This window comes from Mesocricetus auratus, unplaced genomic scaffold, assembly GCF_017639785.1.
Source record: "Mesocricetus auratus isolate SY011 unplaced genomic scaffold, BCM_Maur_2.0 Super-Scaffold_100008, whole genome shotgun sequence".
NCBI classification, from domain to species: Eukaryota; Metazoa; Chordata; class Mammalia; order Rodentia; family Cricetidae; genus Mesocricetus; species Mesocricetus auratus.
This window is the reverse complement of record NW_024429192.1, coordinates 21,392,589-21,406,136: the sequence shown is the minus strand read 5'-3', so window position 1 is coordinate 21,406,136 and position 13,548 is coordinate 21,392,589. Positions and strand designations below refer to the sequence as shown.

Sequence of the window (13,548 nt, the reverse complement as noted above, 5' to 3'; positions counted from 1 at the left end):
AACAAAAAGTTATGGCTCTCTTCAAAATTAATGAAGATCAAATTTGAATTGGGGGAGATCTTCTGAAAATCTTGGCCATAGACAAAAAGAAGGAAACCAAGTGTTGTTGGTATATTTTTAAATTTAATTTTCTTTTTACTATTTGATACTTTTGACTCTTGTGGGGGCCTGCCACCCAGTTCCCAAATAATGCACATGGAGTTTTATTATTACTCATGAATGCTTGGCCTTAGTTTGGCTAATATCTAGCCAGTTTTCCTTAATTTAAATTATCCTATTTAGCTTTTTGCCTCTGGCCTTTTGCTTCTCTGTCTCTGTCTCTGTCTCTGTCTCTCTGTCTCTCTCTGTCTCTCTCTGTCTCTCTCTGTCTCTCTCTGTCTCTCTCTGTCTCTCTCTCTCTCTCTCTCTCTCTTATTCCATTATTCCATGTCTGGCTGTGTGGCTACTTCTTTTTTCATTCCTCAGTCCCTCTTCCCATATATTTCCTCCTACTTATTATCTCTGCCTGCCAGCCCCACCTATACTTTCTCTTTCTTTCCTGCTTTGCTATTGGCCATTGAGCTCTTTATTAGACCAACGAAGTGCTTTAGACACACAAAGTAACATGGCTTATCAGAAGTAAACAAATGCAACATAAAGATTGCAACATATCTTTGCATCATTGAACAAATATTCCACAGCATAAATGAATATAACACATCTTTAAATAACATTACACAACAACCAAGAAAGAAAACTGAATAGGTAATGTATATGCTGATCCCTCTATTATGGGAAAAGTTCTGAGACTGTATGAGACATGATGAATCTCATTGACTACAGAATTCTCATGTATTATTATTACATGTCATCTTTTTATGGATAGAGGTTTGGTTTTATAGTCCAAACAAACTTACAAAATTAACAGATGCCTTTTACATGCTCAAAAATTAAACAAAAAATCATCTTTAATTGACTTATACACAGTGTATATTCCATACTTGTGTTAATATAGATACATATGTTACCTTAAAAGTTTATGTATTTTCAGAACAGAAGGGCCAGATACCAATGTAAACAAGTAGCCCATGTAATCCAGCTTCTCAAAATGCCTCTGTTGTAGTTCCCTCAAAATTCTACATCTAGAACAGTTTCAAAGCTGCTTCCTGAGATGGTAAAACCTCACACACCACTCCAGCCAGGACTTCATATAAATCCTAAACTTACCCATTACACAGAGACTGTCAAACAATTGATACAACCATGGCTTCCAGGACTTGACCACTATTTTAATTTCTCAGGGTCCCCTAGAGATGCCATTGCCCCCCAACAGGAAATAATTTTGAGCATATGATGCCCACATTCCCAAGAGATGAATGGGTAGTTTTTAGCCATTTGGCAGGTTTTAGATGTTTGTCATCACTTAGGGGGGATGACTGGTTGCAAATTGTTACTGGTCATGATAAGAGAGGAAATAAATCAAGGAAGGTTGAAATTAAGGATCTCTTTCTGAAAAGTAAAAGGGAATATGGGAATGATGGGGAAAAGGATAGTTTATTGAATTTAAAAATGTATTGTAAAGTTCTTATCCTTGAAAGATATTGTTATAAACAATTTAGGAGAATTAAGAAACACAGGTTAGTAGTTAGTTATATATAGCAATCAAACCTGTAGTCGTACTAGGTATGTTCTCAAGGTCATAAAAGGACATATTTTAGAAACATAGTCATCACATACTTCAAAGAGCCACAGAAAATAGCATTTAAGATTTTTTTAATAACACAAAGATTTTCATGACAGTGAGACACATTTGTTCCTGGCAGTATCAATCTACATCAAAAAAGTAGATTGCCTGGCGATAAACATGGATCGATCCGCATTCTTCTACATGCCAGTCTCCAATTATGCCAGCACCATTTGTTGAAGATGCTTTCTTTATCCCATTGTATATTTTTAGCTTCTTTGTCAAAGATCAGATGTTCGTACGTGTGTGGGTTAAATACCCGGGTTTTCAATTAGATTCCATTGGTCTACCTGTCTATTTTTGTGCCAATACCAAGCTGTTTTCAGGACTATAGCTCTGTAATAGAGCTTGAGGTCAGGGATGGTGATGCCTCCGGACATTGCCTTGTTGAACAGGGTTGTTTTGGCTATCCTGGGTCTTTTGTTTTTCCATACAAAATTGATTATTGTTCTTTCAAGGTCTGTGAAGAATTGTGCTGGGATTTTAATGGGGATTGCATTGAATCTGTAGATTGCTTTTGGCAGGATTGCCATTTTTACTACATTGATCCTACCTATCTAAGAGCATGGGAGATCTTTCCATTTTCTGAGGGCTTCTTTAATTTCTTTCTTTAAAGATTCAAACTTAAGTCCAAATGGATCAAAGACCTCAACATAAATCCAGCCACACTGAACCTCTTAGAAGAGAAAGTGGGTGGTACCCTTGAACGAATTGGTACAGGAGACAGCTTCCTGAACATAACACCAGTAGCACAGACAGTGAGATCAACAATTAATAAATGGGACCTACTGAAACTGAGAAGCTTCTGTAAAGCAAAGGACACAGTCAGCAAGACAAAAAGGCAGCCCACAGAATGGGAAAAATATTCACTAATCCCACATCTGACAGAGGGTTGATCTCCAAAATTTACAAAGAACTCAAGAAGCAAGTCTCCAAAACACCAAAGGACCCTATTAAAAAGTGGGCTGCAGAACTAAATAGAGAGTTTTCAATAGAGGAGTCTAAAATGGCTGAGAGGCACTTGAGAAAGTGCTCAACATCCTTAGCCATCCAGGAAATGCAAATCAAAACAACTCTGAGATACCATCTCACTCCTGTCAGAATGGCTAAAATCAAAAACACCAATGACAATTTATGCTGGAGAGGATGTGGTGAAAGGGGGACACTCCTCCATTGCTGGTGGGAGTGCCAACTGGTTCAGCCACTTTGGAAATCAGTATGGAGATTCCTCAGAAAAATGGGAATAAACCTACCACAAGACCCAGCAACTCCACTCTTAGGCATATATCCAAAAGATGCCCATTCATACAACAAAGATGTCTGTTCCACTATGTTCATAGCAGCTTTATTTGTAATAGCCAGAACTTGGAAGCAACCTAGATGTCCCTCACCCGAAGAGTGGATAGAGAAAATGTGGTACATCTACACAATGGAGTACTATTCAGCAGAAAAAAAAATGGAATCATGAGATTCGCAGGCAAATGGATGACACTAGAAGAAACCATCCTGAGTGAGGTAACCCAGTCACAAAAAGAGAAACATGTACTCTCTCATATATGGATTTTAGACTTAGATCTGGGGAGTGCCAGCCTACAATCCTATGGCCAGAGAGTCTGGGAAACAGAAACTTCATTTAGTGGCTGATCGAAGAAGAGGCAGACTCCCTTGGTTAAGTACTGAGCTGAACTCAAGAAAGCCAGTAACAGAGAGGGAGGACTGATGATCAAAGGGATTAAGACTGGGCTGGTTTAACCCCCAGAAACAGCTGACCAGACAAAGGTTAACTCTTGAATCGCAGGCATCAGCCTGGGAATCCAGCATGGGACTGATCAAGACCCCCTGAATCTGGGTGTCAGTGAGGAGGCCTAAGGAATCTATTGAGCCTTGGGCAGCAGATCAGTACCCATCCCAAGTATACGCACGGACTTTGGACTCCCATAGAACAATGTGAGGTGCACTCTCACCCTGAACTCTTGGGGAAGGGTCTAGGCCCTGCCCTATATGAAATGACAGACTATGGACACCCCCATGGAGGGCCTCACCCTCCCTAGGGGAATGAGGGGATAACGGGGGGGGGGGCGTTGGGGGGGCACGGGAGGAGGGGAGGGAATGGGAGAGGGACCTGGAACTGACTTGTGAAACAACCTCGTTTCTTATCTAAATTTAAACTGGAAAATAAAATAAAAAAAAAAGTAGATTGCCTGTACATGGAGCCATTGAGCAGCCTCCACATAGAGTTTCCCTTCATTGTGGCCATGTTAACCACTGGAGATGAAACTGCCCTTGCCTCAAAGTCTGACATTATACTGTCTAAATTGAACAAAATGGCTGCCAAACTTTGCAAAGACAAAGTAGGATAGTCCTTTTAAATTCCTGCTCACAGAAAAGTCTGTCAGATATTCTAGGAATGTAGGCTGAAGATGGATATTCCAATGTTGCACAGCAACTTTGGATGACTGTCCAGGAAGCCAGCTGTTTCTGTTGTTTCTATCATTAGAAGCTTCTTGCTCTGCACTTCCTGTTTACTCAGATAATATTACATCCTTCTGAGGTTTTTAATGGGGTTAAAGACTAGATAGTTCTAATTTTATACTTGCAATTTTCCTTATAACCAAATTTGGAAAAAACTTACATAAGAAATATAAGATGCATAAGGTTGAGAAACATAAAAGCTTAAATTGCTTACCAAAGAAAATGTTTTGAGGTCTAAAAAGATAGTTTTAGGATGGTAATACAAATTATGACAGAAAATTGGTTAGGTATAAAACTTTAAATTCATCAAGACAAAATAGATAATAGAATATTTTCTCCAAATATGCCAAATACAAATGGATGGGGTATTTTAAATGTAATTCTTAACTGATAATTGTTCTATTTATTATATATAGTTTTATTATGTTAGAGTTAAAACTTTTCCTTTTGATTTAGAAAAAAGGGGGCAATATTTTGGGATATTTGTACACTATGTGAAGATATGTTACTGTGATTGGTTTAATAAATAGCTGAATGGACAATAACTAGGTAAGAGCTATAGGTGAAACTTCCCAGGAGAGAGTAGAAGTAGGAGAAAATAATCAAGGCATAGAGAGATGCAAGAAGATATGGAGAAAGCAGGATGTGACAGAACCTAGATTAGTAGAAATGGGTTAATATAAGTTATAAGAGCTAGTTAAAAACAAGCTTTCATAATCAACAAGTCTCTACATCATTATTTGTGAACTGGCTGGTGGGACAGAGAAAGGCTCATTACATTCTGTCTCTCTCATTATGAAGTAAAGACCAGACCACATGCTGAATTGATCAGTAAGGATATTTATATCACTTGAGTGCTGACAATGCCGTCTACTTTTAGTCAAGCATAATAAGATTGTGGAAAAGTGAGATAAAAAAGCTTAAGTTTCAGATTGTACAATTCCCATTATAACACAGCTTCCATTTTATGATCATAAACAAAAATGGCGTACTTTGCTCAAAGCACCAGAATATTTTTATGACTCCATAGGTGTAACCTTTGATAAATTGTCTTGATCTTTTGGATAGACTTTGTCAGTGTCGATAACTTTCACATAGGTATGAGAAATACTAGCTTTACTCAATTAATTAGAATTCTTATATTACATTTTAACTATTTCAAAACTTATTTTAAAAACTACAAAAATAAATTGTAAAATCACTATAAAAGTTTGCGAGAGAAATATTTGATACTGTATCATGACTCTTGAAGATATGTACATTTCTTCCTTGAGAGTCTTGAAGCAGACCAGACTTTTGCTCATCTTTCTTTCTTAAATCATATTTATGTATTTCTACTATTACACATTTTCTGTCATTTTCCATAGCAACTCACAGGGCTTTCTCCTGTATTCATCAACATATAACTCTTTTTGATAGCTTTTGCTTGCCTATCTTGTGAAGCATCATGAGATCTCTAGAGTTCATGTTAGTGTAGCATTCAGTGGCATCATCTTTTCTCTCTAGTATTGGGTGCCAGCTTGAAAACTGACTTTGAAATGTTTTTCTATATTTCTTGATTCTACTCAGTTCCTTTCATAACTGAAATCAGAAAAATAGAAAAAAAGAGAAGTTGAATCCCAATAAATAACTTGAGGTGACCTCAAGTTTTCTTGAATATTATGCAATGTAATTGTGAGTTTGAAAATGTAAATATAATTTCTGTACCTAGTACAAGCTTTTCTATATTAAACCAGTGGGAGGTAAGGCTACAGAGGGCTTCTGTATTTAATGAAGTTCTCCGATGTCTAGGGATATGATCTAGGAAACACCTAATGCATTTTCTTTAAAACCCAAATATTGTAGTGGTATATGGGATTAGTCAAGGAATACCCAGAAGTCATTTTTCTTTCTAAAGAAATAATAATGATGATGAATATTGTTATTATAAAGATTAATTTAATCAAGACTGTAAGTATTTTATGAAGTACAGTTCCAACCTGGTATAATTTCAGTGTAGAAATAAAGCTTTTTTCTTTCATGGGAAAGACAAGAATTTCTTTTTAAATAATAAAGATGATCTTAATAATACATTTCTTCCATGAATTGGAAAAAAGAAAGTCAAGGCAGAGTATATACAGAAACCAGGGCATGAACTGTTTATTTGAGGTATCTTAGCATCAGTCCAGTCAGATATCATTAATATACTCACTGGTGACTATCAGTACCTCATGAAAGACTTGAAACTTCAAGAGTAACCTGAGAAACATGTATATTTATTTCAAAATTCATGTTCTGTGGAAACTTACTCTTGAAGATCCTCAAGAAAAATGAAACTACATAATTGAGTGGTTTGAATCTTTGAATTTCTCTTTCTCTCTACCACCCACAAGAGACAGAGAGAGACATGATAATTTAGTATTTTAAAGATAGAAAATTATGGTAAGAAAATTAATCTGAGTCTGGAGTATAGCTGCTTGCTAAGGTGTGTATGTTTTATACGTGTTTAAAGGACCATGAATTCAATTTCTAACACAGAGAAGGATGTAAAGGAAGATGTGGAGATAGAGGATGCAAAGGATAAGAAAGGGGAAGGGAGGAAGAAAAGAGAGGAAGAAAAAGAAAGAGAGAGACAGACAGAGGGAGGGTAGAAGAAATAAAGAAGATAAAGACGAACAATAATCACTCAGTTTTCCCAAAATTCATTGGATCACAAAGGTTCAAATATCATCTTCCTTCTTAAAAAGGGAAAAATACTTTATGAATTATGCATAACAGTGAGTCATTTGTTTCCTGTAAACAACAAAATTAATAATATATAAAACAATGTATTTTTGCTTTTAATCAAGCATCTATAGTATGCCAGAATATTCTTGACTGTATTTTTATTAATACTATGATAAAACTTCCTAGGTCATTATACTATGTATATTGCTATGTAACTATTCATGATTTTTTTGGTAAAATCAGATTTGAAGATCTATTTGAATGGATGCCAAATACTTAAAAAAGGTCTTGCTATGTAAGTGATTGTCATTATCAACATGCAGTAACCTGCCTGTTTTCAAATTGCAGAGTTCAATCATGGAGGAAACTGATTCAGCCTCTTTCAATGAATGAAGTCATATTTCTAAAGAGTTCAAAAGCATAACACATAAGGAATTAATAAAGAAAACTGTTTTTATTCATTCAAAACTACTTATTAATGTATAAGCACAAAAATGCTTGTTTCAAGGGTTAGATGAATGTCTAAATTTATTATAAAAGTGGACAAATCCCAGATTATTAATATTAATATGCACCTACAAAGATGTAGGCTGTGTCCAATGACTGTCCTTAATTTGGAAGACTTTTTAGGGAAACCTTAAAGATGGAATCTGATATCTGTTCTGATTTCCTTCTCTTACAATCTATACTTAACCAATCATGACCTCAGTTGGAAGAGGGAAAAAGGGCAGCAAGCCCATTTGAACACCATCTTCGTCCTTAAAACTTATCTTTTCAGTGGGATGGAGAATTGGCTCAGCAGTTGAGAGGACACGTAGCTTTTTTCACAAGACTCTGCTCCAGTGGCTAGTCCTCACATGGTGGTTCGCAGTCATTTTGACTCCAATTCCATAGGATCTGAAAGCCTCTTCTCACCTTCCTAGGCTTTGCACACTAGTGCTACTTACACATACACGCAGGCAAAAGACTTACACAAGTGAAATAAATTAATACATGATGCTGCAACGATAAACGGCACACTTATTGAAAGTAAAACTGAGTATTTATCGTAGAAATTACTCACAAGATACCAAACAAGTGACCCAGATGAGCCGAGTAGTTTTCCGCTGCCGAACTGGAAGCCGAAATCCAGAAAAAGAGACCAAGATTTCCGTTGTTCAGTCTTTTATACCTTCCACCGTAACGTCCCTAGCCATGCCCAAAAGTGGGCCTGGCTAGTGACATAGTTCACCGCCTACATCCATATATGTCTTTACATCCGTCCGTACACATCTTTAGTCATGCTTAAAATGGGTGTGGTTAGTGGTGTGGTAAACTGCTCTTCTATTACCTCATCTGTATGCGCCTCTAGTAAGTCACATGGTTAATGGCGGCATTGTTTTCCTCCTACAAATACATCTCTTAAAACTAAATTAAAATTACTCTCTAAGTGGTAGTAGATTTAGTCGTTTTATTTTTTAAAAGACAAGCATAGGTGTTTTTCACAAAATGTTAAGATGTAAACAGTCTAGTCATGCTACTATTTAGCTGCATCTTTTACACTTCTACCAGGCCATTCAAGCACTTAATTCGATTTTGAAGTCTTCTTACCCAGCATACCCCCTGAAAGATGGGGAATGGCCTCCTTGAATAGAAAAATGTCCACATGATAGGGAAAATAAACTTTTTCATTTTTTACTGTGCAAAATATAATCTACTTTTATGGCCTTGAAGCTGGTATTATGAACAGATAAATGATAGGTTGCTAGCTATCACTAAAGCTCTTTTGATGATAGAGTTTCTGTCCCACCATGTCCTGAAGCCATTTAGTTTCAAATAAACATTCAGAGACTTATATTAATTATAAACTATTTGATAAATGGCTCAGGTTTCTCATTGGCTAGCTCTCTTAATTATTATCCCATTTTCTATTAAACTATATATTGCTATGAGTCTGTGTGACTTACCCATCTGTCACTCCTTTGGTGGCTACATGGCATCTCTTTCGCAACTCACTCTCCTTGTCTTTCTCCTCCCAGAATTCTCCTTCCTTGCCTTCCTCCTCCCAGAATTCTCCTAGTCTGGTATCCCCACCTATACTTCCTGCCTGACTACTGGACAATCAGCATTTATTCATCAACCAATAATAGAAACATACCCACAGCATACAAAAGGTGAGCTTTCATTCTAAGAGGAGTTAATAGTGGTCAAATGTGATTGTTTCAGACTGTATGATGACTAATCTTAATTCTGGATTTAACTGGATTAACAGTTATCATAGAAACCCATTTCTTGATGTGTTCATGAGGGTACTTCTGGAAGGATTAAACAAAGAGGGAAGATTCCCCCCAACCCAGATATTGGTGACATTATTTCATGAGCTTCAGTCTTGGAGAGAGACAAAGAGAAAGTGAATGGAGCAAAACACTCATTGCTCTCTGTGTTTGACTGAGGACAAACATCACCAGACACTTTATAATCCTGTCTTCCCTGCATGATGGGTTGTATTTAATAGAAACAGCCGAAACAAACCTTTCTTTCTTAAATTTTTTCTTGTTATATTCTGATCACAACTGTGATAAAGGTAACCAATAAAAACTAAAACCATGGAAAATGTATATCAGATTGTACTTGAGACAAATATGCCTTAGTAAAAAATATAGCAGTGATTTTTAAAATGACAAACTTTACTATATATAGACAAGCATTGTGTCACTCTTGGGGACTTTGAAACAATAGGATCCATGTAATATATTATTCAGTAAAGCTGTTATGGCAAGCTGACTAAGATCACCAACATCCACATAAATGCTGAACCAGGATTCTGTACACATGTAATCTCCCTGGGAGTCAGAGATAAGAGGATCCCTGGATTGCTAAATTGGTGAATACCAGTACAATGGGATACAGAGTATCAAAAGAGATGTTACCCAAAGTTGCTTACTAGGCTCTCCAAGCACATTCACAACACCCCACGAAAATACATATATAAACACAATTCTTCACTTTGTTATAAAGTTAATTTTGTAGTGATTTAAAAAGTTGGACAAGGTGAGTTACAATATACATATTAACTAATCAAGTTATCTTCTGGTGCTAAAAGAATAGTTTACCATTTGAGGTAGTCAGGAATGTTTTATACTAATAACATTTGCATAAACTTAACTTTCTGCATCAAATATTCATTTAACTCTTTAAATTTGGAAGTTAGTTATCCTTATTAAAAACTCAGACATTATTAGAGAAGTCTCACTTACCTTTGCATAGGTACATTAAAATTTAGAATTGTAATGAGAATGCATAAAATATGTATGGATTAATACAAGTCATTCACACACACCTCTGTTATCCATTTCCCTTATCCATGTGAACAAAAGCCCATTAGTAATCTAATCATTTTTATGTTCAAAATAATTGGCATCATCTCAAACTTTCTGTCACTAGAGATTTTTCAATTGCAATCAAGAAATAGTTAAAGATACTTAAGAATTCTATGACTTAATTTTATAGTACTTACTCCAATACACGGAATATGAGTTATTCTCAAATGTCAAGTAGGTAAACTGTCTATATCAAGAAAGTATGATAATGTGACAAGAGCCTAAGTAAATATTAGTATATTTTCACAAGTTTTTAGGTAGTTAATTAACACAAACCCAGCCAAGAATCCAGACAGTAAGTGTAAGGATAAAGTTAAAAACAAGAACCTACTGATGATTAGGGTTCCTATAAGTGTGGGAGTGGATATATGGAAGGAAAAAAATGATTCAATTTGCTAAGTATAAAACATCTAATGAACACAACTTAGATTTTCTTTCCTAATTAATGGTCTCTGATTATTCAATATTATTCCTAGTTCTTATTGACTTGGCAGGGTTAAAGCAAACATCTAGATGATGAAATGGAAAGCATTTTTTTACTATTCTGCCTCTCTCCATAACATCTGCATTTTAAAATGCCTCTATACAAGAAAAAGAAGGTATGTGTGTGTGTGTGTGGGAGAGAGAGAGAGAGAGAGAGAGAGACAGAGAGAGACAGAGAGACAGACAGAGAGAGGGGGAGAGAGAGAGAGACAGACAGAGAGAGAGAGAGAGAGAGAGAGAGAGAGAGAGAGAGAGAGAGAGAGAGAGAGAGAGAGAGAGAGAGAGAGAGAGAGAGAGAGAGAGGAGAACCCTGGAGGATAATAGGATTATCCACTGAACTAATAATTTAAAGCATTTTTTGTTTTCTAATGTTGAATAAGAAAAGAGCCTTTGAACCACAGAATTAAACATTCAGAAATACTGCAAGTAGGCTAGCTTATTTATCTATTAGCTTATTCTTTTAAAGTATCATAGTAATTCTAAGTTTGCTTCTATATACTGTTGGTATACTGGGGAAATTATACCTCTCCCAGGGGCCATTTCTTGAATGTTAACACCATTATATGAATCTATGTCATGTTTCCAAGTCAAAAATCTCATTTCTTTTTGCTCAAATTTGAATGACAGCATTCTCAGAGCATTGTTGTACCCTCTATGTAATGCAAGTGACAATTTTTAATAGAAAAATGAAGTAGTGTACATAGTTCACATGGAAAGAGAGTTGGCAAGGGCTGCCCTGGGAACCTGGTCCACTGGTGATTCAAAACTGGAGCAGGATCACAGATGTTTGCTCTCTGATAAGAACAAGTTGCCCATTATAATTTGCCTGTGGTGACCTTTTAAATAATGTCAAGTCCCAAAGACCTAAAACCATCTGGATGGTTGTTGGCTCTAAGACAGGACATAGAGAGGAAAGCGGGATTATTCTAAACAGTGGAAACTGATATTAATTTTTCATAGTCATTTTTGTGTCTGATTTAACTAGCCCCTTGATTCTTTCTATGTGGTTCCTAATTTTCTGTGTCATAATAGACATATGCTTACAGTTACTCTTATCACAAACCAACTTACAGATAACAAGGAGAATAAGCCTCTCCATAGTTTCTAGCCAAAAATCATTTATGGTAAATAATTCTGTCTATTGAATGAATATTACATATTATGTAAATTAGAAAGTCACATGATTTATTTTCTTCTATACCTAAAACACATGGGCTTACAGAACCGTCTTACATATAATATTACTACCTGCAATACTATTCTCAATTAAGATCATGCCGTTCTAAAACTATAAGCTTCTGTAGTTCTTTTGGTTATTGTACTTCAGTTTTATTGTTTTACAGAGTAGTAATTCTATATACAACATCAGTAACTAATATGTTGTTTGTATGAACTTTACTAAAATTTCAAGAACAAGGGGGAGCTCTTGGACCCTAAATTGATGACTGTGTGGAAAGCATGGGACTAATCCAGACATCCTGAACATGGGTGCCAGTGAGGAGGCCTAGGTAATCTATGGGGTCTTGGGTAGTATTTATCCCTGGCATAAAAATGGACTTTGGCTGCCCATCCCACAATGAGGGATGCTCTCTCAGCCTGAACTCTTGGGGGAAGGCCTAGACCCTGCCCTGGATGAAATGACAGACTCTGGAGATCCTCCATGGAGGACCTCACCCTCCCTGGGGATCAGAGTGCAGATTGATTGGGGGACTGGGGGCCTGGTGGTGGGGACAGAGGAGGAGGGGAGGGAGAGGGAGCTATGATTGACATATGAAGCAAGCTTGTTTCTAACGTAATAAAACAAGAAGAAAAAAATTCAAGACTCAGATAAAATCATATTGTGTTATTGACTCAGCTCACTACATCAGTCCTAAATCCAAAGAAATCAAAGGCAAAACTTGCCCATTTCTTATGATTTCTACCTGATTATTTCCTCATACTTTCTTGCAGACCAACATCCTTATTTTTTCTTTTGTGTATTGGCAATGTTTTATAGTTAGAGATTACTCCAATCATCTTTTATCTTTTCTGCCTTTTGTAAGTAATCGCTGAGATCATCTCAAAAATAATCAGTTATAAGCTGTGTAGCGGTGGTTTACACCTTTAATTCCAGTACTTGGTAGGCAGAGACATAAAGATCTCTGAATTCCAAGTCAGACTTCTCTACTAAGCAAGTCCAGGACAGACTTCTCAACAGAGAAATCCTTGAAAGTGTGTGTGCGTGTGTGTGTATACATATATATATATATATTAATCTATTCCTACAAACATTATTAAATTTTGTTGTTATTTTAATGTTCTGAAACACACACAATTGAATATAAATTATCAAATATATATACTTCAATGGGGCATATCCTTCTATATGCTATGAATATATGTTTCTTTTATTGGTTGATAAATAAACTTGTTTCAGGCAATGGACAGAAAGGATGTAGCCAGGCAGGAAGTATAGGTGGGGCTTCCAGACTAGGAGAATGCTGGGAAGAGGAGAGAGGGAGTTGCAAGGCAAACACCATATAAATACTGAGAAAGCATCATTGGTAAGAAAAGACCATGTGGAGATACACAGATTAATAAAAATGGATTAATAATCAAGAGAGAGCTAGCCAATAAGAAGCATAAGCCATCAACCAAACAGTTTATAATTCATATTAAGCCTTTGTATGTTTATTTGGGACTAATAGGCTTCAGTACCTGGTGGGACAGAGGCTTCCATTTACAATACTCCATAATTGATTCAGACTATTTCCTCAAAGAGTAGTGACTATTGAGCTTGTGAAATCTGTGAACTTTAAAAATGTA

The 13,548-nt window shown here is 36.2% G+C and overlaps 1 long non-coding RNA gene across 2 annotated transcripts in view; it reads right to left on the bottom strand.

Annotated features, from left to right (window-relative positions):
* Positions 1 to 8,003, bottom strand: part of LOC121141764 — a 44,866-nt gene extending 36,863 nt beyond the window's left edge. For both annotated transcript variants that reach the window (XR_005878704.1, XR_005878703.1), the window contains exon 1: positions 7,965 to 8,003. This is a non-coding gene — a long non-coding RNA (uncharacterized LOC121141764). The remainder of the gene's footprint in view (positions 1 to 7,964) is intronic.
* Positions 8,004 to 13,548: the final 5,545 nt, after the last annotated feature.